Source organism: Rhea pennata, chromosome Z (assembly GCF_028389875.1).
Source record: "Rhea pennata isolate bPtePen1 chromosome Z, bPtePen1.pri, whole genome shotgun sequence".
Lineage (NCBI taxonomy): Eukaryota > Metazoa > Chordata > Aves > Rheiformes > Rheidae > Rhea > Rhea pennata.
In genome coordinates this window covers 63,703,268-63,727,218 of record NC_084702.1, presented here as the reverse complement: position 1 = coordinate 63,727,218, position 23,951 = coordinate 63,703,268, and the positions used below count along the sequence as shown (strand labels likewise).

Below are 23,951 nucleotides of genomic sequence, written 5' to 3'. Positions count from 1 at the left end.
TTATTTTTTAAGATGAGACACACACACACAAAAATCACTCCAAACTAACATGTAAAAGATCAAGGATACTCATTTTTAGAATCTTACTCACAGCTGTTCTTATAATATAGGTTATATGTTGTGACCTGAAAGTGTTTTCTTTTGGGGTGAGTGACCTGCTTGGAAGCTACCATTCTACCAATACATTTAACAGCATGGGAGGTCTGGGGAGGATTTATACACACTTAAGGCAGAGCAAAGCACATGAAACAAGTGTTCAGAAAAAAATGAAAACACATTCAAAAATATGGCAAAACAGCAAAAATAGCGGTAAGAATTTTTAAGCTAGGTTTTTACTTTAACATGAAAGCTGTATGATTCATCATATTGCTACTGGTAAACGTTTAAGACACAAAATTTGTTGCCAAACTAATCTAACAACAATAACTGTCAAAAATTTACAAATTTACAAATCTTAAGCATTCCACTCAAAGGTAAACTACAGTAAAGGGTTTCTTAATGGCCTTGAGAGCACTAGAAAAATAAAAATTCTTCCAAAATCAGTCATTTTGGGGAATTAAACAGAGAAAACTAGAATGCTGATTTGATTAGCACTACTAGGCATATACTTAGTAGTAAGTATTATACGTGAGGTATGATGGTTTTCTATGATGGTCTTCATTCAAAATTCAGTATATTTCAGGAAGCTTAAACTACTTACTAACAATAGGTAATAATGGCTATAACGAAATAACTAAATTCCGTTTGTATTTCTGCAGCAACCATGCAGCAAGGAGGTGTAAGAATAAGAGGCAATATAGAGTTACAAGGTATAAGGTTATTATAAGCCTTGACAAAACATATTGAAGAAGATGCAGTTTTTTGGAAAGACCAGTCATCATGGACACTAATCAAAACATCAGGTCAGAAAGACAGACCCACCAAAAGAATGCAAAATAAAAGATTTTAACTTAGTATCATACTGTAATCATCAAATTAGCAAAGCACAGTGTCATATCTGATTTTTGATCCCATTAATGCCGCATGGAAAAAGACAGCATTTTGCAGGTTATTCTGATCAACAGATTATATTAAGCTGTTTTCATAAAACTTTTAGTCTTTGATGGTATTTGATCCAAGAGTCTACTCACATCTGACTTGTCAAAATAGACCTTTAGTTTTTACACTGAAATTATATCCATCAATACTTGCTATTGTCAATAAACCAACAGAAATATTTGGTCCTAACTTAGTTTGCACATTCTTGTTCCTTACATTTCCTGCCAAAACATTCTTAATTTTCTCCTATCGCAGACTGAGCCACAAATATGCACAACAACAGGAACCGTTACTAGTATTGTGGTAGGCAGCAGAGGCCCTAGGCAGGCAACCGGAGCCGCACTGTGCCGGGCTGCAGAGAACAGGAAAAGGCTTCCAAAGCCCCAGCCGGCTGCAAAGCCTCCGTGCCGCTCTTCCCAGTAGGCACGCAACAGTTTTTTTTAACTAACAGTGCAGCCTAATAGAAGAGAACCGGCTGTAGTTGATTTAACTCACAAAAAATCACAATTCAATAGTGACAAGGAGGCAGGAAGGATTTCCAGAAAAGGACTTTGATGGAGCTTCTAGCAACAGAATTGTCAGGAGAAAACCTGCCGCTCCGAGATGGGAACTCCGGCCTCCCTCCGCCAAGACACAGGTGAAACCTTTCAAAAAATCTGTTTCCGGCAAAGGAGAAGCGTCTCAAAAATGACCTGCAAACACGCAGGCGAAGAAGTGAGGAACTTGAAATTCACTCCCCCTGAGAGAATTTTCAGAAAAAATACAAGTGGGAATAAGTAAGTCCGACACGAACCAGTATTTTAATACCAATGTACCTATTCCTCGGCACCACTATCACAGCGACATAGCAGTACGGGATATGTTAGCACGGTAACATGGGGTCAAAACACAAACACTAATCCCCGGGAGGGCTGTAACGTGGCGTCTTCCGGAGCTGAATTGACACCCGGCTCAAGTGGGAAAGCGCGGCGCCGACCGCAGCGGTCGGGCAGCGGGGCACCGCCGCGCTCCGGCCCGCCTCGGCGGCAGCCTCCCCGACCGCCAAACCGGGGGCAAGCGCGAGCCGCCCCGAGCGCCGCAGAGCAAGGTGTCAGCGCTGCCGGTTGACGAAGCAGCCTGCTGGTGTTAAGCTGACAAATATGGCCGAGTAATTCGAGATCCTGCGGACCAGTAACCGCGAGGATGTCCACCACACCCCCCCTACTGGAAGACTATCGCCATCAGCCCCCTGAGCCCGCTGAAATCCGTCCACAAGCTTATTTACGCAGCCTCCGGAAATAAGGCCGTACCATCTGAAGAAATGATTAGGAAAAGGCCATTACGTTTTAATGAGGCTGCTCAGGTTTAAAAGCCTTAACCGCCTAGAAACGCTTACGTAAGGAAACGATGGCAGTCAGCACGGTAGCACCGAGCCTCGCGCGTTCGTAAGCAAATACAACATCGCTTACCAACGTAGCCCCTAGCCAAGAAAAACACAATGACTCTGAGCTGTATTTCAGTGCCTGCAGACTCCAAGGTATAGCTGCTCTTTCAGTAGTAAAACAGCATCAATTTATTTAGTGAAACAAGCTTTGCAGAGAAATTATTTATGTGGTGCTGAAATTTTAAAAAAATTACCACACTTTTCTTTACTGTTTCTTGGTGTGTAATCAAAACGTAATAAAATCAGCTGCGTGATGTCACCACTTTTCACATCTGACCATCAGATCAGAGTCTCTGCAATAAGAGGTCCCGAACGAACATTAAAATTAAAAGTGATCATTAAGCGGCTTTTGAAATGGGAAGGTTTGATCATGGCATCGTAGCACAGTGCTTTCTATCCACATAAGTAACAGCTATTTTAGGGGTACCTACAGAGAAAAGAATTTGCTAGATGACTTGCCTCTAAGCCAAACATAGGAAACGAACACTAATCAGCTCATCAGTGTTAAATAACTAAAACAGAAGCAGCACAGAAGCAATCTTCCACAACCCAAGAGTCACCTCACGGTATGTTACTGCTATTTCCTCATTTAAACTTCACACTACAATGCAGTTTACCAAATACTAGAGTTTTGCAAACCAGCTCTACTGTTTCGAAACTTCCAGAAGAAAATTCGCATATACACATAGTTTCTTCTGCAGTCTACTACAATTCCTCCCCCCCCCTTAAAACAGAAGGCATTCAGTTCTAAAAACAAAAGCTTTTTCCAGACTGCAAAAGGAACCCTCTGCTACACACGCGAGAGGGAACAGTGGCACAAAACCGGAGGGGCACAACGAGACGCCCCGCGCTGTCCGCACCGCTGCGCTTCCCGCTGGGACGCGCTCCCGGCTCTCCAGCCGCTTTCCTTCCCCTTCCCCTGCAGCTGCTTTCCGCCTGACGGTCACTGCTCACACTCGCTCCTTACTGGATTTTCTGAAGAGGACGCACACTAAACCATCACCAAAACGTCCGAGGGAACTTGAAATTCGGTGGCCACTTTACCTAGGTGGCTCCTGCAAAATCTGGCCCTCGGCAGCAACTGCTTCACCGCGTCCCCAACCGCTGTAACCTGTACAGAAGAGGTCTCCTACAAGAGGTGCTCCTCCGCCTTCCTCTGCTGCGCAGCGGTGAAAAGCCTTCTGCCTGCTCGTGGATGCTGAAGCAAACCCGAACACTCAAACACACTCCACATCACTGACGCATGCGTTACGCATTTACATAGCATAATCCTGTATTTACTTGGGGACTGCTAAGTTTTAAAAATATAACTTCAGAGGAAAATGTGGTCAATTAAATCCACATTATTTTAGGACGTCTTTACTAGTACTTTATAGGACCTCACTGCATGCATTGACTCCACATGGGGGACTTGTTTTATAGAGAAGCTGACATCGTATTTTTGCCACATTTTGAAGTCAATAAAATCCAACAATACACATTTGCAATTATTCCCACTCTTCCCACACTCCACCTTCTAAGTCCTATCCCAATGGCACAATATGCTAAGCATATGGTTATCAAATGTTGCTTCATCTATGTGCTAGAAAAGTCAAGACACAATAGAAGGATAGATGCCCAGAACCGCAGCTGGTACAAATTAGCATAGCAGTGTGGAATTGATGTTACTAAATTGATCTACGTAAACTGAGTAAGCAGTCGCGCTGAAAGCCTGCGCATGTTCTGTTACCGAACCTCATCTATCCAGTACACAACACACACAAACACAAGACGTAGGAAAATTTAGTGTCTCTAATATAGGATTAGAGTCATTTCTAGTTTTTACTCAAAATCAGTAAAATCTGTTTGAAAGTATTACTTTTCATCAGAATTCAAAATGTCAATACCAAATTTCATTAACACAAGAAAATTCCATTCCATTCTATCTAATCTGCTATAAACAAATGTATGATACAGACAGTAACATACACTAGCGGGCTTGATTCAGAGAATTTAGTGGACAAAAAGAAGATTGCTGTTATATTGAACAGTTTTAATGGGAACACTGAAATTAAAAAAAAAAAAAAGTAATAATATGTGTACCTGATACGTAACCAAAAGCAGCTCAGTCATGTCTTTCCTAAGGCGGTGTTTCCACTGATCTGGATCTTTCAAAGACTTTTACAGGATCAAGCAAGGAACCCTTCAAGTAGGGGACTGGTAGATATAAAGTAAATTAAAATTTCCTAATTTGCTGGGTCCATAACATTAACTGCGAAGGAATGGTGCGCTCATTTACTCCAAATCTGCACGGACAAGAAATGCAGTAATAAAGGGAGATCCGAGTTCCCCGTATGGATAGAGTAAATGTTTCACTGGACTGTGATGCTGACACTACATTTTCAGACAGCATAAAAATCTGACTTTTGGAGCAACTATTTAAAAAACTCAAGAGAAAGGTAATTTTTGTTTGTACCCTGAGTACATGAACAACAAAAGAGCTGGCTGTAACAGTGACCAAAGCATGCTCGTATTCAAAATATCTGGAGAAGAGAAAAAGCCAAAAAAATCCATTATGTAACATTAAGTTTTAAAAAGAGAAACTACATAAAATGAGTAACTTAAAGAAAATTAACAGTGCAGCTAAAAAGGTAAAAAGCTTGCAGGTGGCCTAGAAAAAAAAAAGAAACATAATTAGAGGCTCAGAGTATATTTATACCGCTAAAGAAGACTTTAAAGGAAACAAAAAAAGAAATCTTTTAACTGTTGCAATAAAGAAAAGGATGGTATTAGAGGTAACAAAAGTCATGTCTAAAGAAGGAAAATAGAAAAGGAAAGGAAAGGAAATTCTGGCAAATTAAATAGAAACCACAAATGTTGACCTACTAACCATAGAGTGCAACCGATTGCTTAAATCACCACTGATGCTAAAAACTAAATTGAAATCCACTCCAGTTTACGTCAGTGCACTAGACAGCAAACTGCACAGCCTCTGGACTGGCTACACATGCTCTTCTGCTGATACGTTATGAATATAGTGACTTACAAGAGTGGGTCTAGAAGGACCCCTGTAATGCATCTTTAGCTAATAAACAATCCTCCTAAAACACCTATACCTCGTATCTATTGGATCTATATGGAGTATCTTGTATGTGACAAGGACAAGAATGAAATGTGCCTCAATTGATGGGAACAGATGGAGATACTACTGTCATCTGAACAGATCTCCTCAGTAACCTATTCACAGGGATAGTTCCATGAATGCTATCTTGAGATTAAAATCAGACATAGAAACTCTCACAGAAATTCTAGCTTTATAAAGTTAATTGTTTGTCAACTGATCTTTATATGCCCAGTTATTCCAAAGTCTGTATATACAATGTCAAAAATTTACAACAAAGGAACTAAAACCACATGATATTCAGAATGATATAACTGAGCTGTTTTTTTTTTTAAGAATGACCTGCTGAAGTAAAATGAAAACCCAAGACTGTCTTCCTTATGATTCTGAATGATTTCCCTAGACCAAACTTCAAAACCATCAGAAACCTTTTTGTAGAACTTCTCACAGGTAGTGATGGATGCCTTAGAAATTAGTATGACTACTTTGTACAGCTTTTCAATTTGTTTTTAATTTTGCTTTTTACAAAAGATTATCTGAAACACTTCCTAGCTGAGCTTTGCACTTAGCTTCATAATAGAAATGGCTGGTATTTCTGGCTCACAAGTCTCTATAAAGAGGAATACAATCATGGGTACACATAATCCACAAAATAATCTACATAGCAGTTTGTGGAACAGATGCACTTTTCCATCCTGGTTATCTTTAGTGGCTACAAGACGCTACCCTTTTCATAACTGATCGCTTAAAGAAATGTATTTTAAAGAAGATTCGTAACTGTTCTGGATGAGGAAATAGGGTGCCTGGCAAATTAGCAGAGACATGCTGTTCCAAACAGAGAGCATGCAACACTGGCAAGTGCAAGTGTGAGACAAGAGAAATGGAGAATAAGATAGAGAGCTCTAAGAAGAATATGGAGGGATACTTATGGAAAAAAAAATATTGTATAATCTATCACTGTGGAGAGAGTGGAAGATTTTCAAAATAGATAGGCATTTTGTATACAGATACATACAGACACATTACGACAGGTCTGGGACAAACGAGGTGGACGAGAATGAGGACAGAGAAGTGCTGAGGGTGCAAAAACCACTACTGAGATTTGCATGAGATGCTGCATTTAAGTTAAAGCAGAGATAGGCTTTGGGGAGCTACTAGCATCTATCAACTCTCTTCAGGCAATTCTTTAACAAAGCTAAAAAGTACTATAGCATATTAGCTTTTTTTTTTTTTTTTTTTTTTCCCTGCATGTGTTACCTTCTATTAATTTGTTGAAAAGAAATAGTAAGAATCAATCAGGTAACTGGTAAAAAGACACATCTATACTTTGCCTTCCATGTTTTCTTCACCAAGAATATTGTGTTTATCTAAGCATATGCTTTTCCCGCAACTGGAAGACATACAGATAATGTGAGAATGGTGGCAGCATATCTACATAGAGAAAAACAGAGGTCCAGATGAAGACTCATGCAACCTGTGTTGGCTGGATAAGCAAGATATGCACTCATCAAGTCCAATCCCACAGGGAGCAAAACAACTTGAGTTCTCTTGAGTGAAGAGTGAAAGGTGAGAGGCAGTATATTTCAAAACGAATGCATTTAAAGGGCAGTAAAACATTTCCCCTTAACATCTACAGCTTTAATTACTCATTTTATTTTTAAAGAATTAATCAGGAGAGAAGCAGAATTCAGACCTCAGATCTTTAGATGCAATATTAACCTCGTATTTCTCTGCAACGGTCAGTGCATTTTAGCTCCATGACTAACCCTGTAAGTCACTGCTCCTATTGCTTCCCATCCTACTAATTGTCTTTTCCAAAGAACTTAAGAAGATCTCAACAGATACTACCTGACAGTCCTAATCTCAGTTCTTTTTTTCCACTAAGAAATTATTAAAATAAAAAATCCCAAGGAGTAAAGCTGAAAATTAGCTATGGTCAAATTCAGATTCTTTGAGGTTGTCTGAAAACCACAGTTTTTCCTGCATACTGTAGGTATGACCTTAAAAAAGGTCAATTTTCTATACGCAAGGACAATTTTTCATATAAAAGCACTCAATATAGCCAAACATATTAAGATATCCTAAATTAACTGATTGAATTTACAATCAATTTAAACTTCAAATAATTTGCTTAAATAGCTATCATAAGGATAACTTAAGGAACACAAATAGCTAGAAGGAACCTAACACTTGAGACCTTTAATCAGATTTCTATTAAACTTTCAGAGTTTTTGCAGTACTACTTTTTTTTTTTTTTTTTTTTTTTTTTTTTTAACAGACTATAAATATTCATGGTTCATTTTAGAAAATGATAGTAACAACATAGTATGCTGACTTCAGCAGTAACATGTGCTAGCTTTAAATACAGATTTTGGCTTCAACTAATAAAACCCCTCTGAACGACAGGTATACAAGTGCTGAGTTTTTACCCCCCCGCCATGACCCCCCTCAAAAAAGTTTACCTGTAATGTCAAATGCCAATTTAAATTTTAGAATAATCAGAAGTCCAAAGATCAATCCTTATAATGACATGCCTTCTGCAAATGACATGTTTTCTCTTCAGGTAACAGTTAAACACTATTTTCTGGAGAGGTGTATATGTGATGATTCATCTGCATTTGCCTGAACATGTATATGAATCCAGCACTTGAATAAATAACATCTGTATATGCACCCACGTTTGCAAAGCACCAAAACACTGTATGGACATGTATTCTTGTAGCAACAACTAAGAACAGAATTTCTAAGGGCTCGGTGGTTGGTTCCCCACATTTGCACTACTAGAACTGTTCCAAGCAAGCAGCCAAGATAAACACAGAGAAAAGCTACTTATTCAACAGCAACTGTGGTTCTTGGATGTGTTTTCTCACATACGTAAGATCAGAGAGTAGTCAGGCTTACATTACTTGTTCTGTATCAGGTACAGGGCAGGGTATATAAAAGGCAGGACGGCTTTACTTCCCTTTAGTTCATTTGCTGATGAAGGCATTTGCATATTTGTTATGCAGTCAGTAAGGTAACTAGCTACAATTAACTACATCTGGCTCCAAAGCAGGAACTCTAAAACAAATTATTTTTGGAAAAAGTTAACATATAATGTCTCTGAAACAAAATACGTTGCCAGAGACACTGGCACCATCAGTTTCAGACAGTGGCTCTCAGAACTCCATGAGGTCTTTGATTCTCCAACTTCTCCAGTGCTAGGGATGACCTCTACTGGAGCCCCTGCTGAAGTTTTCCTCCTAGCCCTAGGGTCTGTGGAGGCAAAGCTGCACTTAGCTTATAGGTCCAGGCCTCTGGAAGTGCCAAACTTACAAACCTTTGCTCCAAATTCCAGACATCTCCAAAACGGTTATGAGTTCTTCCAAAACAACAGTCCTCTGCTCAGGGATACAGACAACATCTACGTGCATAACCAGCGTGACACTATGACTAAAATGCCAGTAAATGCAGAAGTATCATAGCTCAAAAGTGGAGCACTTTCTGATGACAGAGGATGTTTTTAAACAGATACCTCCAATATTTCCTGTGTTGTGAGGCAACAGCCTCAAGACTTCAGAGGTTTGCAGAGAGGGTACTAGGAAAGCCCAGGATGAGCACAGAGATTTTGAGATGATGTATGAATACAATGTGATGCTAAAGAACTGTACAGGCCTTCAGCTTCCTTTTCTCTTATGAAATTGAAGGTAATAAACTAGAATCTCTCTTTTTCCAAGCTCCAGTGTTATTCCTTCCATTACCACAAGTTGTGGTAGATAGTTGTTCTACCTGTTTCAGAAGACTTTTAGTAAGAAGGTCCCATGGGAAGGGACTAGCAACAAGAGTACTGAATATTCTTCACTTACCATCTCAAGGAATAACTCATCCTACATTATCCTGATCCACATTTCAAGAAAAAAAGAAGAAATAACAGGCGGGGGGTCAAAAGATGCACAAACATGAAAAGAAAAGTCCACTGATATTCAGCCAGCTTATCAATCTCTACAGAAAACCAAAAAACCCCCCAAACAAGCAAAGAACCACCACACACATCTCCAAAAATGTCCATATTCTAGGGCAGAGAACATCTATGTAACTCTTGGCTTTTCCTTGACAGGTGGCTGCTGAGAATAATCTTGATGATGCTCACCGGAGGGTCTGTAACGAGGCTATTTTTTCCCATGATTAAGTGAAATAACAATTGCCCTTGTATGCCTAAAACTGTGGAGTGCATTAGTGGTGTCACTTAATAGACCAAGAAAGCCCTCCCATACAACACTGAGCACCTGCAGGCAGGAAGGTAATGGTGATGCCTCAGCTGCCACATTTATATCAATAAAAAACAAAACCAGGCATTTGTCAGCTGATTCCCACAGAATGGGAAAAGAGCAGCAAAAGCAGGACCCTACAGGCTGACAGAGTTTCTTCCCTCTGCCTCTCAATTTGACTCACAATTTGACCAACATATCCTTGCATTACACTTTGGGTAAACTTCTTACTGGAAAGAAAATTCAACAAATATATAAATTACATTAATTTTTGAATAATTTGAGATCTACCAATGCCAGTTGTCTAAGATACCTTCACATAACAGATTTTTCTGTTCTCTCCACACCTTAAACAGAATAACCTGACTATTCAAAATTGTGATCTAATGAAGATATAATCACCTCTTTACATTTTTGGTTCTTAGTGCTCAAAATAAGTCTCAGTTCTGCACATTTACCATTACTTTTTTTTTTTTTTTTAGTTTTCTTTAAATTAGAAATCACCATATGATAGGTTTGACGACTACTGGCAATCTAAAAGAATACAGTGCATCACTGCTTTTGGAGAACATACTGAAAATTTACACATTTTACCGCTTTTTAATAATAAACTTCTAAATATGACCACAGCTTAAAAGAACTTAACTAAGTATTCCATATCAAGCCAAGAAAGATTCTGTATATTGAAGTTAATGAGTTTAAGTCCCAAGCTCACATATAAGAAACAACCAATTATCCTGTCTGAAACACAGGCTTGTAAAACTATCAGTTACTTGTAAAATGGTCTGCTACACACGAGTAAGATGTTGTTTAAATGACTTGTTTGACTAGATGCATTCACCATGAAATTGATTCTTTTAAAGCATTATTTTTAAACTTGATGCAAGTTGACTGCATAAACTGAAAATGGGAAAAAATCTGGCATTATAAACTGTAGGTTTCCGTATGAGTCTAGTATTTTATGAGGTCAAAGGTTACTTGAATGAGAAACTCATCAAGAACAAACAGTCGTTTCTAGGGCAGTAATTGAAAAGTTGAACACAATTAAACTATTCTGCCATTTCCACACCAAGAGGTATGATTTAGGATCTAGTCTTACTACACCACAGCCAGTGCTGCTCCAAGGTAGTAGAAAGATGGTAAAACAATAGATAGAACATCTTTTGGCTATACAGATGAAAAAAAATGAGAATTATTATTTTTCTGAAGTATGAAAATAACTCCGTGTTGGTGGAACTATAGCTGACACTTTGAGTTAGATTTAGCATTACAATTTTGTCGTGCCTTTTATGCAGAGGGTGGCACAAAAAGGAGGTAACTAGCAACAGACTACAGAATATCCCTCAGTCATCAGCTCAGGGACACACTTGCTCAACTTTATACTGATCCAGACTTCAAAGAAAAAGAAGAAAACATTAGCAGTAAGTCATGGATTTGTATTTATAAACACATAGCTAAAAATACATTCTTTGATATCATTTTAGTTCTGAATGTTTAGCACAGTTCTATAAATACAGACAGATCTACCAAGTCATGGTTACTAATACTAATAGTTTGCACAGTAATGTTTTATGTTTCCTTCCATATGAGAGTTACTGAAAAACATTACTACTGGTTTATAATGAATCAGCGTATTAATGGTACATTGTTAATAATTCACAGATGCTGTAATGACTTAAAAAAAAAAAAAAACTACTTGGTAACCATTAAAATCTGAAACCTTTGTAATAGAACATTTGCAATTGTTCTCCTAAAAGAAATGACCTCATTGTAAGATAAAGCACTAACAGTATTTTTAGAAAATCAGTACAACAAATAAAGTGTTTTATATATCATCCCGCAAAAGCTACAAAAGATACTGTGCTGCCTACTGCAAAACAGCAGTTTTGCAGAAGAATCTAATTGTCAGACTTTGAGAAAGTATCTGCATGCTGTACAGCAGTTTATTCAACACCAAGCAAAGAGTGCCACCAGCCACATGGTTTTACAAGCCCAGCTGAAGACAGATTAACAGAAAGGTGAGTGTCATCATCATGTCAGTCAGACCACAGGCAGCGTGGAAGGAACTGGAGACGGCAACTGAAGAGAGCTATAAAGAGATCAGCCACCAAAAAGGGCTGTAGATGACTTACGAGTAATAAAACTCGTTGCTTCTAAAGATGTCTGTTCCATCACAGCAGAAATGGCACCATGTTGAAAGGTGAAAGTTTCAACCCATCTGCTAATGCGTCAGCTAGACGTTTGCCAACTGAAAAGCACAAACCTGCAGGTGGAGTCGATGGTGGCTGCACTATGCAGAAAGGGTGGACAAGGCTCGGAAAGTCGAGGCGCAACACTGACACGTCTCTGGGAACCAGAACGGTTCATTCGTTCCTTTGCTAACAGTTAGGATGCATTAACTACAGCTGTCAGTAAAAATAAGATAAAAATTCAATCAACTAGGTTCAAACTAAAGATAAATGCGGGATGAGCAAGGAAAACTGGATCCTACAAAAAATCCACTGGCTGATAGTCTGACTGACTGGAGCTTCAGCTATTCTTGGGGGAAGCGAGAGATCAGTTACATTTATTTTATACAAATCACATACAACAACATAATGTTTCTAGTATGATTTGCATATTTCGTTTTTAATAAAAGGCCATGAGGTTTATGAAATTTATAAATTTTACCAAAGGCATTAGTTAAAGCACTGTTCTTCACCTTTTAGCCTTGACTATACTTTTAAAACACCATGTAAAGATAAAAAGTCAATGAAATTACTTAAGATAAGCTGTCCTGCTAATTTAGCTTGTATGCTCACAAGTAATACATAAACCAAATTTTCTTTCTTTCTTTGAGCACATTCAGTCATTTACTTTGTGCAACACATTCTCTAACCTAAAGGGCAACCAGGAACAGCTCAATTATTTGCTTTTCATTATTCACAGTGTATGATTGATCAGTCAAGTCGTTTGATTTTTCTCCTTTCCTGGATGACATTTTAAACATGGCAGTAACAGACAGAGAACTCTGCAAACAACAACTAACACTTGCGTATGTGCACAAATGCCCCCGCATGACATAGGCATCTCTATGTTCCTATCAGTAACACTGCCAGAGATGACAGTAAGCTTATTATCAGTTATGTAATTTTTTTGCAGTTGATATAAGAGCATAAGAAAGATACAGGATTGCACTTGGCACAACAAATACAGATGTTAGTCTATAGGCATGAAGAACTTCTGAATTTGTATTATATAAAAATAAATGGTAAATTCATTATTATCATTAAAATAGCTGCACACAAACATCCAAATGAAGCAAGAGGAGAAATAAGGAGGTACGTCTCGTTAATGTCATATGCAGTACTGCTTAGTCCCATTAAGCACTCCCAGCATCTTGATGGGCTATAAGGCAGTAAAAGCACTTGGTCAAGTAATTTTCTTTCCCGAATGGTTTGTCTACCTATCAGCAATCCCAATTAGTGGGGCTATGTATGCATCCAGTGTAGCAGAAACCCATTTTAGAGAAAGAAAAAAACTGTCTGTTGTGTTATACTTTAAGTTGATATTGGCACATATTTGTGAGTAGTGCATTTTCACTACACTTCAAGTTAGACTCAAATTCATTTGTAATCACACATCTGTGCAAACTGAACAATATATACAAGTGAATGATTAATTGCATGGAAAATGTGAGGAGACGGGAAAGAGAGTAAAACAGGAGTTGTCTGTGGAGAATAATAAAAAATCTGTTTGGAATATAGACAATTCAAGAAGCTTTTAGAGTCCTTCTTACAGGTATTCTTTGGGAGAGAATACTGTTATTTAATTTAGTTATTCTTTCCCCATTCAAACATATTTTAATATTACTTCTTCCTACTGGTAAAACCAGCTGCTGTTCAGTAATAGTGCATTGGGCTTGGCCACACACTGCTGACCTCACACCAAGCAAAACCCTTGAAAAACCAGAGACGAGGAGAGAAGAGGGTAATAGCACCTCTCCTAGTTAATGGGTCTTTCTGGTTGGTTTGTTTTTTTTAAACACTACAGATTGGAAGATACTATGATGTTACGGTGCTATAGTGACCATGACACTGTCTGAGACAGATAAATCTGGAACATTCTGAATTCTGATTTTTGTTTAAAACTGGGGACATTCAGAAGTAGAAAAGAATGACGAGAAAAATTAGTAATGGAACATCAAACAGAAGAAAAAAATCTCTTTTCCATATAATTGCCAGCATTAATATATTTTAGGACCATGATTTAGGCCACCTTCCTGCAGAAGGAAGTTTGTGCAAAGAAGCGGAGGTCAAGCCTAGAGTGACATGGTTCAGTGAATGACCAAATAGAGGTTTACATATTTCCTTTATGGCTGCTGGCACTGTTTTTGGCCTAGAAGCCTCTAATGAACAAAGAGAGCTCTGATCCCTTCTGGAACCATTCATATGTGATTAAGATCCAACAATACAGCACTTTGATCCACTTAGCTATAGAAGGAGTGGATGTTTCCTGAAGGAGTCATTTCGGGTGAAAGGGGAGGAGAAGAAAAGAAGAAGGAATTTTCCTGATCAGGTCAATCTTACTGAGACATCACTCTTCTCACATCTAATATGCACTGTACTCTCTTGAGAGTTTTGAAGCTTTGGAAAGATGACAGATGACTGAGGTATGAAAAAGAGTGAACTGTGGTTACAGAGTCTCAAGAACAAAGAATAAATTTAACTTTTTGAAGACGGAATAGGATTCAAGAGAAGAGAATTGAGTTAGTTGTTGCAAGCCATATTGCAACAAAAAAAAAGATATATAAATAGGTGATCATTACAGTAAATTGTTGGCATCTTTCACGGATATACTGGGACAGCTCGCAGTACCATAGCCACAAATACACAATTCCTCACTCTGATACAGCTGAAAACAGCAGGAGAGGTAAGGGTAGATCTATATATATATACATATATATACATATATATACATATATATATATATATATATATATATATAAAACCCTCAGAGGAAGAACACCTGGTTCCTTGAAAGTAATCTTTCTATCTTGACACCAATATACTTCACATAACCCAAGAGAATTAAAGGCCTGTTTGAAGTTAGAAGAGCATGTACATGACACACCATTTGGAGGAGTATTTACTTTTTTCAACAGACATAAGTATTAAGCACAGGTGATGGATTCAGATCCTCAGGAATGAGCGGAGGATGGAATGTCTAGACTACCAGGAAAGCATAACACAGGTGTGACAACTCTGCTCGACTATCACATTCCAACATTTTCAGTATAAACTAAGTAACTTCCATCATCTGTTGATATGAAAGCAGAAGAGGGAAAACATATTTGGCTTTGTCTACTACAAATGTCTGCTCCTGATAATTTATCTTGGAAGCATACCCTCCTTCTCATATTTGTATTGGATGCTTCCAAGTCCACCTGGGAATAGCTTAGCTCTCTGCCTAACTAGTAGAACAGTTATTGTTTCAGAAAACACTTTAAATTCTCTGTCAATGGTTTAGCCAGATTGCCCACATTTGTATATCTTTTATGTGGCTGTCCCTACCGGACCGCAGGTGATTTTCTGCTCAGGAGAAAATCTTCATATCTGGCATTTAGTCTTTAACTTCTTGAATCCCTTGCCAAGGGTATGTGTACTATATGTGTGCCATAATATGTGTACTATGATTTCCTCACATCCAACTGAAGCAAAACATACCATCTTTCCTCACGTGATTCTGAAAATCAACATAAAAGGTAGAGGTGCACAGCCAGCCAACTACCAACAGCAGAAAAACGGGAGTGAAAAGAAAGGGAATCAACAAAGCAGCAACCCCAAAGCTAAGATCTACTGTCAGTATTTGAAATAAAATGGGTTTTATTACCAATCTTGTACCATAGAACAGGCTACCACACACAATAAACTATTCAATTTTAGTTCTCCAATGTCCAACGTATATCCAACAGATCTTGAAGTGCTATGATTCTATACACAAGTAAGGTAAATTAAAATGCATCAATTCCTTAAAGCAGGCTAGCAGAAAAAAACACATGGAACTAACATTTTGAATCTATGTGCTAATTCAGTTTCTATGAGGTTTCCTCCAACCCTAAAAAACAGTGTTCACAGTAGAAAGATGGAACTTCCTTTAAAAAGCTTACTTGCAGCTTTATACTAACGATGCCTCTGCTCACAGTAATTGTGGGGGTAAACATCAATTTCAAAACAGCACGAACCACCTCTGTCCCTGAACACCTTTCACACAGTATGAGATTTACAACACCACAATATCAGAATTACCTACTGAGCTTCAATGTCAATAACAAGACCATGCACTCTGAAAGAACAGTATTTTAAATTTCTTTTTTTAAATTTACAGTCAAAACAACCTTGTCACATTATATAATTAAATTGCAGTTTTGCTGCTGTCACTAAGTCTAGTCACTTTTTATTGCTCTCAACAGTCATTTCACCAGCATAATATGGATACTGCCTTTTAGGAAAAGAATTTGAAATCATTGCGTTTGCAAAGAATAAAGCAAGAAGTACACAAAACACTACTCCAGATTCAGCAATCTCTTTCCAAGTTACATCATAGTTTTCTTAAGAGGCCAAACAGCTTTTTTTGATTCATTTAATATGGAGAATGATTGTTAAAATATACAAAAAAGACCATTTTTGTATTACTTTGTTTTTAAATATATGGATACCAGAAACGGAAACTGTACTTCTTAAACTAAGTTGTTGGCTAATCACAACCACTCCTGTTCCTATACAGAAGCGTTAAAGAAAGGACTAAACATTAAATGATCTGAGTACAATCTACCTGTTTTAGAGCTGCAGTTACAGAAAGCGAAATTCTATTTCATATCTCACATCTGTAGTAATAGCTGCTCTGCAGAAGGCTTCTCGGTAAATCTTTTTTCAATAATTAATGTTTGATTATTCTTGTTCTAGTTTCACCTGTTTAGCAAAAGCTAATCAATCTCCAACAGATTCTTTTAATTTTCATCAACTAATTAAAAAAGTATCAGAGCACATCTGCCATTGAAAATACATGAAATTGAAACAATTTAACAAATCCATTAGACTAGTGCAAATACAATTTTGTTGAAACCGCACCACTGTAGACAAGAAATCGGTCCTGTCAGAAAGTTAACCGTAAGTTCTCCTCTAGGACTGATTTGCAAGTTAGATGGGAAAGAGTCTGGATAGCAGCATCCTCCCATGGCATTTACAAAACCTTAATTCATTAAGTACACTGTAGTATTTTTGCTAAGAACAGATCACCATCATCTGATAGACAAAAATATAACGTTCTCTCTCGGCGGACTCTGCTGATCAGCTGATCTGACACAGCCATGCTTTTACGGACCCTACTTAGAATTAGCAACAAAACCATACATTTTAATGGCAAGTAAACAGGCCAGGTGCTAATTACTGCCAACCTGCAATAGGAATTAGGCACCTCGGTGACAACTGTACTTTTGAAAACCACCCTACAGACATAGATAGTTGAGGTGCTTGACAGTGAGTTAGAGTGACTGCTTTTCACCTTTAGGAGTGCTTCATTTTTCAGACCTGTCTGTACTGTAAAACCAGCCTCACGTAATTGTCTGACAGTTAATTTTAGCTAGTTCCATTACACTCTGTGTTTTAGAAAGTCTGTTGTATTCAGGTGACCAGAAAACTGTTTTTTCAACAGTTTGTCTTCAACCAAAAAATTGCACTGTCCTAGGTGGTGTTGTAACAGATTACGATAATCAAAATGTATGCACAGTATTGCTATACTGCAGCTGTACAGTTATGCCCAACTTCTTGATAAAGCTTTCCCAGAAAGCCTTGTCCTTCTCTTCTTGATTTATGTTCAAAGTCAAAGCCATAATGAACTTTTGACTTGACTTGTCTAAAATACATGTGTAGGGCAGGGCTTTCACTTGGGTAGCTGCCAGTCCACCTCTGGCTCACAGTGACAACCAAATATCCAGCTGCAGTGAGGATGAAGGATAAGAATTTGGCATATCTGCAGCAGTCAAAAAGGAAAAAGTTTACTTCAGTCTCCAGAGTAAAGGACCACCTTCCTCTCTTTGACTGGCCAGCTGGAGAAAGGGGCACATTTTCTTCACATTCACTGTCCTCAGTCTGCTGCTTTTCCTATTCAAACCTCACAGAAAGAGTCACGTTGTCCACATGACTGTTAAGATGAATGCTGCAGGACCGAGGGCCAAAGGCCTTCCACAACACACGGTAATTGATGTTCCAAGTGTGGGCATATGTTGAAATTAGGGCAGGTTTGGCCAAAGGGATTGTAAATTAAAGGAACTAAGGGCATTACACGTATTGTTTTCTCTCTCCTCCTCTCATTTAGCTCAAGAAAGAGCCTGCGGCTGGTGGGAACAGGTGAAAAAATGGTGAAGGACAGACAGAGGCACCTAGCAGGAAAAAAAAAGATACGATGCTTTAGGAATGTGCCAAGACAGAAGGAAGGACACAGAATTTAAGGCAGAAAGAACTCAGATCATGACTAGTTTTAGCTGAGTTTTGTCTGATGGCAATTGCAACAGGCTGAGACCAGGCACTGCTGTATGAGAACTTTATCTTCCATTAAACCTACTCATACGCTAATCCTCAAATATCCCCGGTGGGTTCCTGTTCATTTCAGAAGTCAACTGAAAGCTCTCCTTCAGTTAAGCCCATGTTTTGGGATGCAGTGCAGAGGTACCAAAACAAACAAATACAACACAAAGCAAAATACTTATAAAACACTCCCTCTATCCCATGACTTTCAAAACCACCTTAATCTGGAAAAGCTTTAACCACATGAGCAGAGTTTTTTTTAATCATGCTGTCTCACCAATGCTGCTACCAATTGCAAATCACCATCATCACAATCAAAGAAAACATGGTTAAAACACATGCTAATATTTACTATCGTCATATCCAGCTACTGTATCTACCATTCAGCTAGCGGAATATCTAGAATCATATACCATAACTAGAGAGAAGGTAAAACATTCAAAGTATGTCTTCGTTAAGATTAAATTTAAGAACTAGTAATTTCTTCCTTTCTTTCTTTCTTTTCTCTCTTATTTTTTTTAAAAAAACAAACAGCCCCTGAGCATTATGAATTCAGCAAATTTGGTTTATTTATTGCTACATTGTTTCCTTTCATATTTAAGGGCCTCCACTTTTCGCATCAATTTTGTCAGGCATAAATATGCTCTGTATTGATATTAATTATGATAGGGACACGAGATCTCTTTCTCAAAAAGAATCATTTGGACTTCTGTAGTGTTTTTGTGCAAGAATCTCCCCTGACATTATAAACACCAATGAAGGAAATCTTATATATCTCTGTGAGCTAAACAAGTATTAGTTCCTGAGTTTTACAGATGTAAAGCTGAAGTAAGAGATTAGAACCCTTGAACTGGCAAGTTATTTTATCAAGTGTTTGATTATCAGCTTGTGAGCAATCCTACTCAAGTGAGTAAATAATTCACTCCTAGCCTACCAGCAGTATTTTTCCAGTTCTTCCCTCTCACTTCCCACTAAAAAGTACACGCAGAGCCTCAAGGTAGGGCCATGAGTGCTGCACAGACTGAGATGTCAATCTTTGTTATCACAAATACAGAAAGTATCTTGGAATAAGCTCAGCGAGGTAATGGCCAGCCGTAAGACACACAAAACTTCTTTTCAGGAACTGACACCAGCTCAGGCTTGCTCTTTTCTTTGGTTTTTATTCCTAGGAGAAGTTCAGGAAACAATTTCTGCATTGAAACTGCCTCTTCCATCAAAGATCATGGAAGCCTAGAAAGGGAGCCTAGACTCCCTTACAGATGCTCTCTGGTAGCCCCTGGATCCAGCACATCCTATGATTCTAGGAAGGAAATGAGACAGGTGGGTTGGTAAGCAGCTGTGATAAATTTCTTTATTTTCTTTAGGCCCTTTTGTTTTTGGAAATCATGGGGAATTATTATTGCTTATCATCTAGTTATTCAGTAAATTCCTCCTAAAGGAGTGACTGACCCAGGCACTCACTCTGTACTGGTCAAAAAAGTACTCTTTCTTATCCACGTCTCTCAACTTTTTCCATCACTCTGACAGGTGTATATAAAGTGCCAATTTCCTTTTCCCTTCCAGATATCTTTGAATACACAAACTCAAGGGTTTTAAAGTAAAATAAGATCAAATTTATATAAATGATGTTTTGCTGACAAATACATTATTCTGGGTAACTTTATGTATAAAAAACTGCAATATCATGAATAAATTTTGTTCCATTACATTTGTTACATTTACAGCTGTATTAGAATCACAGTACTAGGTATTTGCCACATGAATAGCTGTTCAAGACAGCTTAGACTTCTGCTTGGCATGGAGCCAGGAAGACAAGACCCTAAAACCTATTAACAGTGCATCATGGCTGTGAATTAAAGAATCCTGTGGAATTATAAACTGTCTAGCAAGAAAATGAGAAAAATAATAAAATTTGATCGGGGGTTAATATATTTTTATTAGTGCCTGGCAGCAGACTAGCAATAGACCATTTAAATGTGTATAGCAGTATAACTGACTTGTGTCAGAATAGTGGCGAAGAAGCCTGCAGACAAGTCGAGTATTTATAGCTAATAAAAACAGATAAGCCTGACTAGACTTAGTACAGATTTTATCTTTATTTCTCCAACTGATATTATATGGAACTTGAAGATTCTCTAAAGGAACCAAAACATTACAAAACGCCTCAACAGTATCAATGACAATAACTAAATACCAAGCGTTATTGGGGAACCAGAATTCCCACATTAAAATGTTCCCTAACAACCTAAAAAGCTCAGAAAACAAAACCCACTGTAGAACTAAACAAGGTAAAAATATCTCTTCCTTGCACAGAAGCAAAAGATGAATGTCATGAGCTAGAACTGTGTCTCTGTCAGTGACTGCAAAAAGTAGTATTTCTATGCATGTCTGGCCCATTAGTCAGGAATATATAATAAGTCTCCGGAATAAAATTGCTACTTTTCTCCTTCTAGATTATACAATGGCTAAAAAGTATTTTTGTACGTTAGCTTTTATCACTGGACACTTAAGTCCGAAGTATCCTCAAACACTTCAGTCTGAAGCCAGACACTCTGTATGTAGAAAAATTTATACTTAAATACAGAAAAGACTGTTGTATAGCATTTAAAAAAGACAAGGACTTTTAAGAAGTTCCGGGCCCTCTTTCTGGCTTTTCCACTTACATTCTGTGATATCACTAAGCTAATATTAATTCATTTTAGTTAGTAACACATTTAAGAAATTCCTGGACAAAAAGCTTATGAGTAACACTGAAAATTCTCTGAATAAATACAAACAGAATGTCAGAACATTACTGTTTACTTCTTAAGATATTTATACATATTTATACAGAATTTAAAGATAGAAAGGGAAAATATCAAAGAAAAAGGACAGAATAAACATGGTCTTTTTTTTTAATCCCTTTTCTCCCCCTTTTGCAATTGGAAAATTCCTTTTCCTCCTCAGCTGAATGCCTTTCCTGTGCTTACCTTGCTCTGATCTTTCAAATCCACCCAACTGGACAAAAACCATCTGCCACAGCACCACAGCCCACAAGAACAGGAATAGTATGGAGAACCATAGCATCACTTAGCCCACAGGCTGTTTTCTCACGACTGCTGAAAACGTGTCCAAGAGCCAGGTCATACTGCCTTAGAGCTCCCACAGAACAGATTGCAATGACTCAGGATCCTTCTGGGTCAAAAGAAGTCAGCTAGGCCAACTGGTCTTCTTTATACACAGAACTAATTCACCTCTCTTATGTCCACACTCTGCATATCTCATTTTTGAATCATTTAAATGTGTTCTGAGAGTGTGTTCTGAGAGTCAGCTACGATAAATAAGTGCCTGTTAGCAGCAGGCTGAAATGAAACTTTGGGGCATTCAGCAAGAACAGGTGTACAATTCAATTCAGCAATGGACAACTGGAAGGGGACACAGGTTTTTGCTTATGTGCTTTTTTTTAAAAGCAATGTTTCACCAAACTTTACCAAACAAAATAATGGTATCAAATAAATATTTTTTGTTGCACTTCTTCAGGATCTCTTGAAACAAGTACACATACATAATGTGGAGATCTGATGCCTTGTTACGCTGAAGCAACAGTCACATTATAGATTTGATTTTAGCTCTAGGTCAGTAAAGCCTGTACACAGTTATGTGAGTTGACTCCATGAACAGACTGTAAAAATGATACAGAGAAGGGGATCAGCTGATGCTGGGGATAGGACATCTTTAAATAATAATAGCAAGGAAGATGTTTATATGCTAAACTTCCCTTACCTCCTGCTCATCTTCTCCCTGAACACACAAAAAGACGACACAGAAAATCAATCAAAATGCAAAAGAACCCTCTAAACCCCCCATTCTTGAAACCATTTTCCTGAAAAGGAGCCAGAAGTACTACCTGAAGTCTACAATGGGCCTTTGCTATCGATGTCTTAAATGGAAGCAACTTGGATGTGAAATCTTCATACGAGAGATAGCTAAGCAAGTGAGATAGCATTGGCTTGCTTTAGTATTTTCATGTTCTCTACAGGAGAGGTTCACCAGAGCCTCACTCTAAAGATGGCAGCATCAAGATTGTATCTAGAATATCTAACATAAAGCAATGCAATGAGTACATCCTTAGTATCATAAACAGCTCATTTTTGCAATTACAAATGACCCAATAATTGCATTAAAACTTTGTATTATAATTCATACATTAAGAAAAGTTGGACATACATGAGTTGAAGTACAGGAACAAAGATCTATTTTTCACACTACTTTAGAAAATATTCTAAAAGCCACCATGGGTGAAATTTTGGAACACCAGAGCAAGGTAGCACAATCAAGTTCATTTCAATATAACTAATGTTAACTTGAGAATCAGAAAAAGGAGACAAGAAAAATACCAAAGAAACTATTTCCTTGAGCTTTTGTGAGGTCTGCTAAAGGACAGATAGAAGATGACTACTAGCATCAAGGATAAGCAAAAATAAGAATCTGGGAAGTTTCCACACACCGTGTACCTCCCTTACAAATGATTCTTTCAATGGTGCTTTTTTCCCCTTATTTTTTACTCTGAAAAAAATTCCAACAATTCCAAACACAGAAGTACTTACAAAAACCATAACTTTGCTGGATTTCAGTCAGAGCCTTTTGCTGTTGACAGGTGTCTCCTTAGTAACTATAAGCGATATAGTAAAGTTGACTTGTAGATGAAAAGAAGATGAAGACTCAAAGCATTGCTAGTTGACATGAACATAACTGGTCAGGAAATATGGGTGAAACATTGGAACTCTTCATCTGGAACAAGGGAGCAGAAGAGCACAGTGGAGGTCCTATTTCAGAGAATCTTGTTGTTCCAGCTCAGAGGTCTGCAGCCCTTTAATGCTACAGGGTACCTTGCTGTTGAATTCCAGTAGTCTTCTCTGGTGCTAAGGATGACAGAAGTTCAATATCTGCACTTACAAAAACAACTCAGTATCATGGGTCACCAAGAGAGGAGCTCTCAGGCAGCGCGCTGTAAGCGAGCAGGAAGTGTCACTAATCTGCTGCAGCTGGCGCCTATTAGGGCTTCCCCGACCGGAGCAGCGCAACACGAGACCTTGCCCACCGCGAACCCCAGAAAGGGGCAGTGCAACGCAGCCAGCGGACCAAAACCAGATAGCTACTGTGCTACCCACGCAATTACTTCTGCGTGTTGGCTTTTTGTATCTAGACAGCCAGATATCTAAAAGTCTGGCTGTGAAACGGTGTTTTAATGCTCAAAGGAGCTTGTTTCCGTCTTGAAGACCCTGATACTCCAAAGCAAAGGCTCTAAAAAAGACTGCTGAGTCTAAGTAACTACCATAAATCGCTGTGACAAGGAGGGAAGAACTGCTCATAGAGCCTCCGTGTCCTCCCCTGCTCCCTTCGAAGGCAAGCTCAGCCGCAGCCGTCCACCTGGGAAGCACTGCCAGGTTATGCTTGCTTAGACTGCTCATGGAACGACAACATGAGTGAGTGCAAAGGCTCCCTACTGAGGATAAAGAGCTCGCAGATGAAAAGAGAGAAATGTCAAGCTGAAGAGACTGGGATTTTCTGATGGGAATATCCCCATGGAAATCTTCCAA

At 38.3% G+C, this 23,951-nt stretch overlaps 1 protein-coding gene across 4 annotated transcripts in view; it reads right to left on the bottom strand.

The window, feature by feature from the left end:
* Positions 1–23,951, bottom strand: part of ARL15 (ADP ribosylation factor like GTPase 15) — a 219,962-nt gene that overhangs the window by 3,866 nt on the left and 192,145 nt on the right. The gene's annotated exons all lie outside the window — the stretch shown is intronic.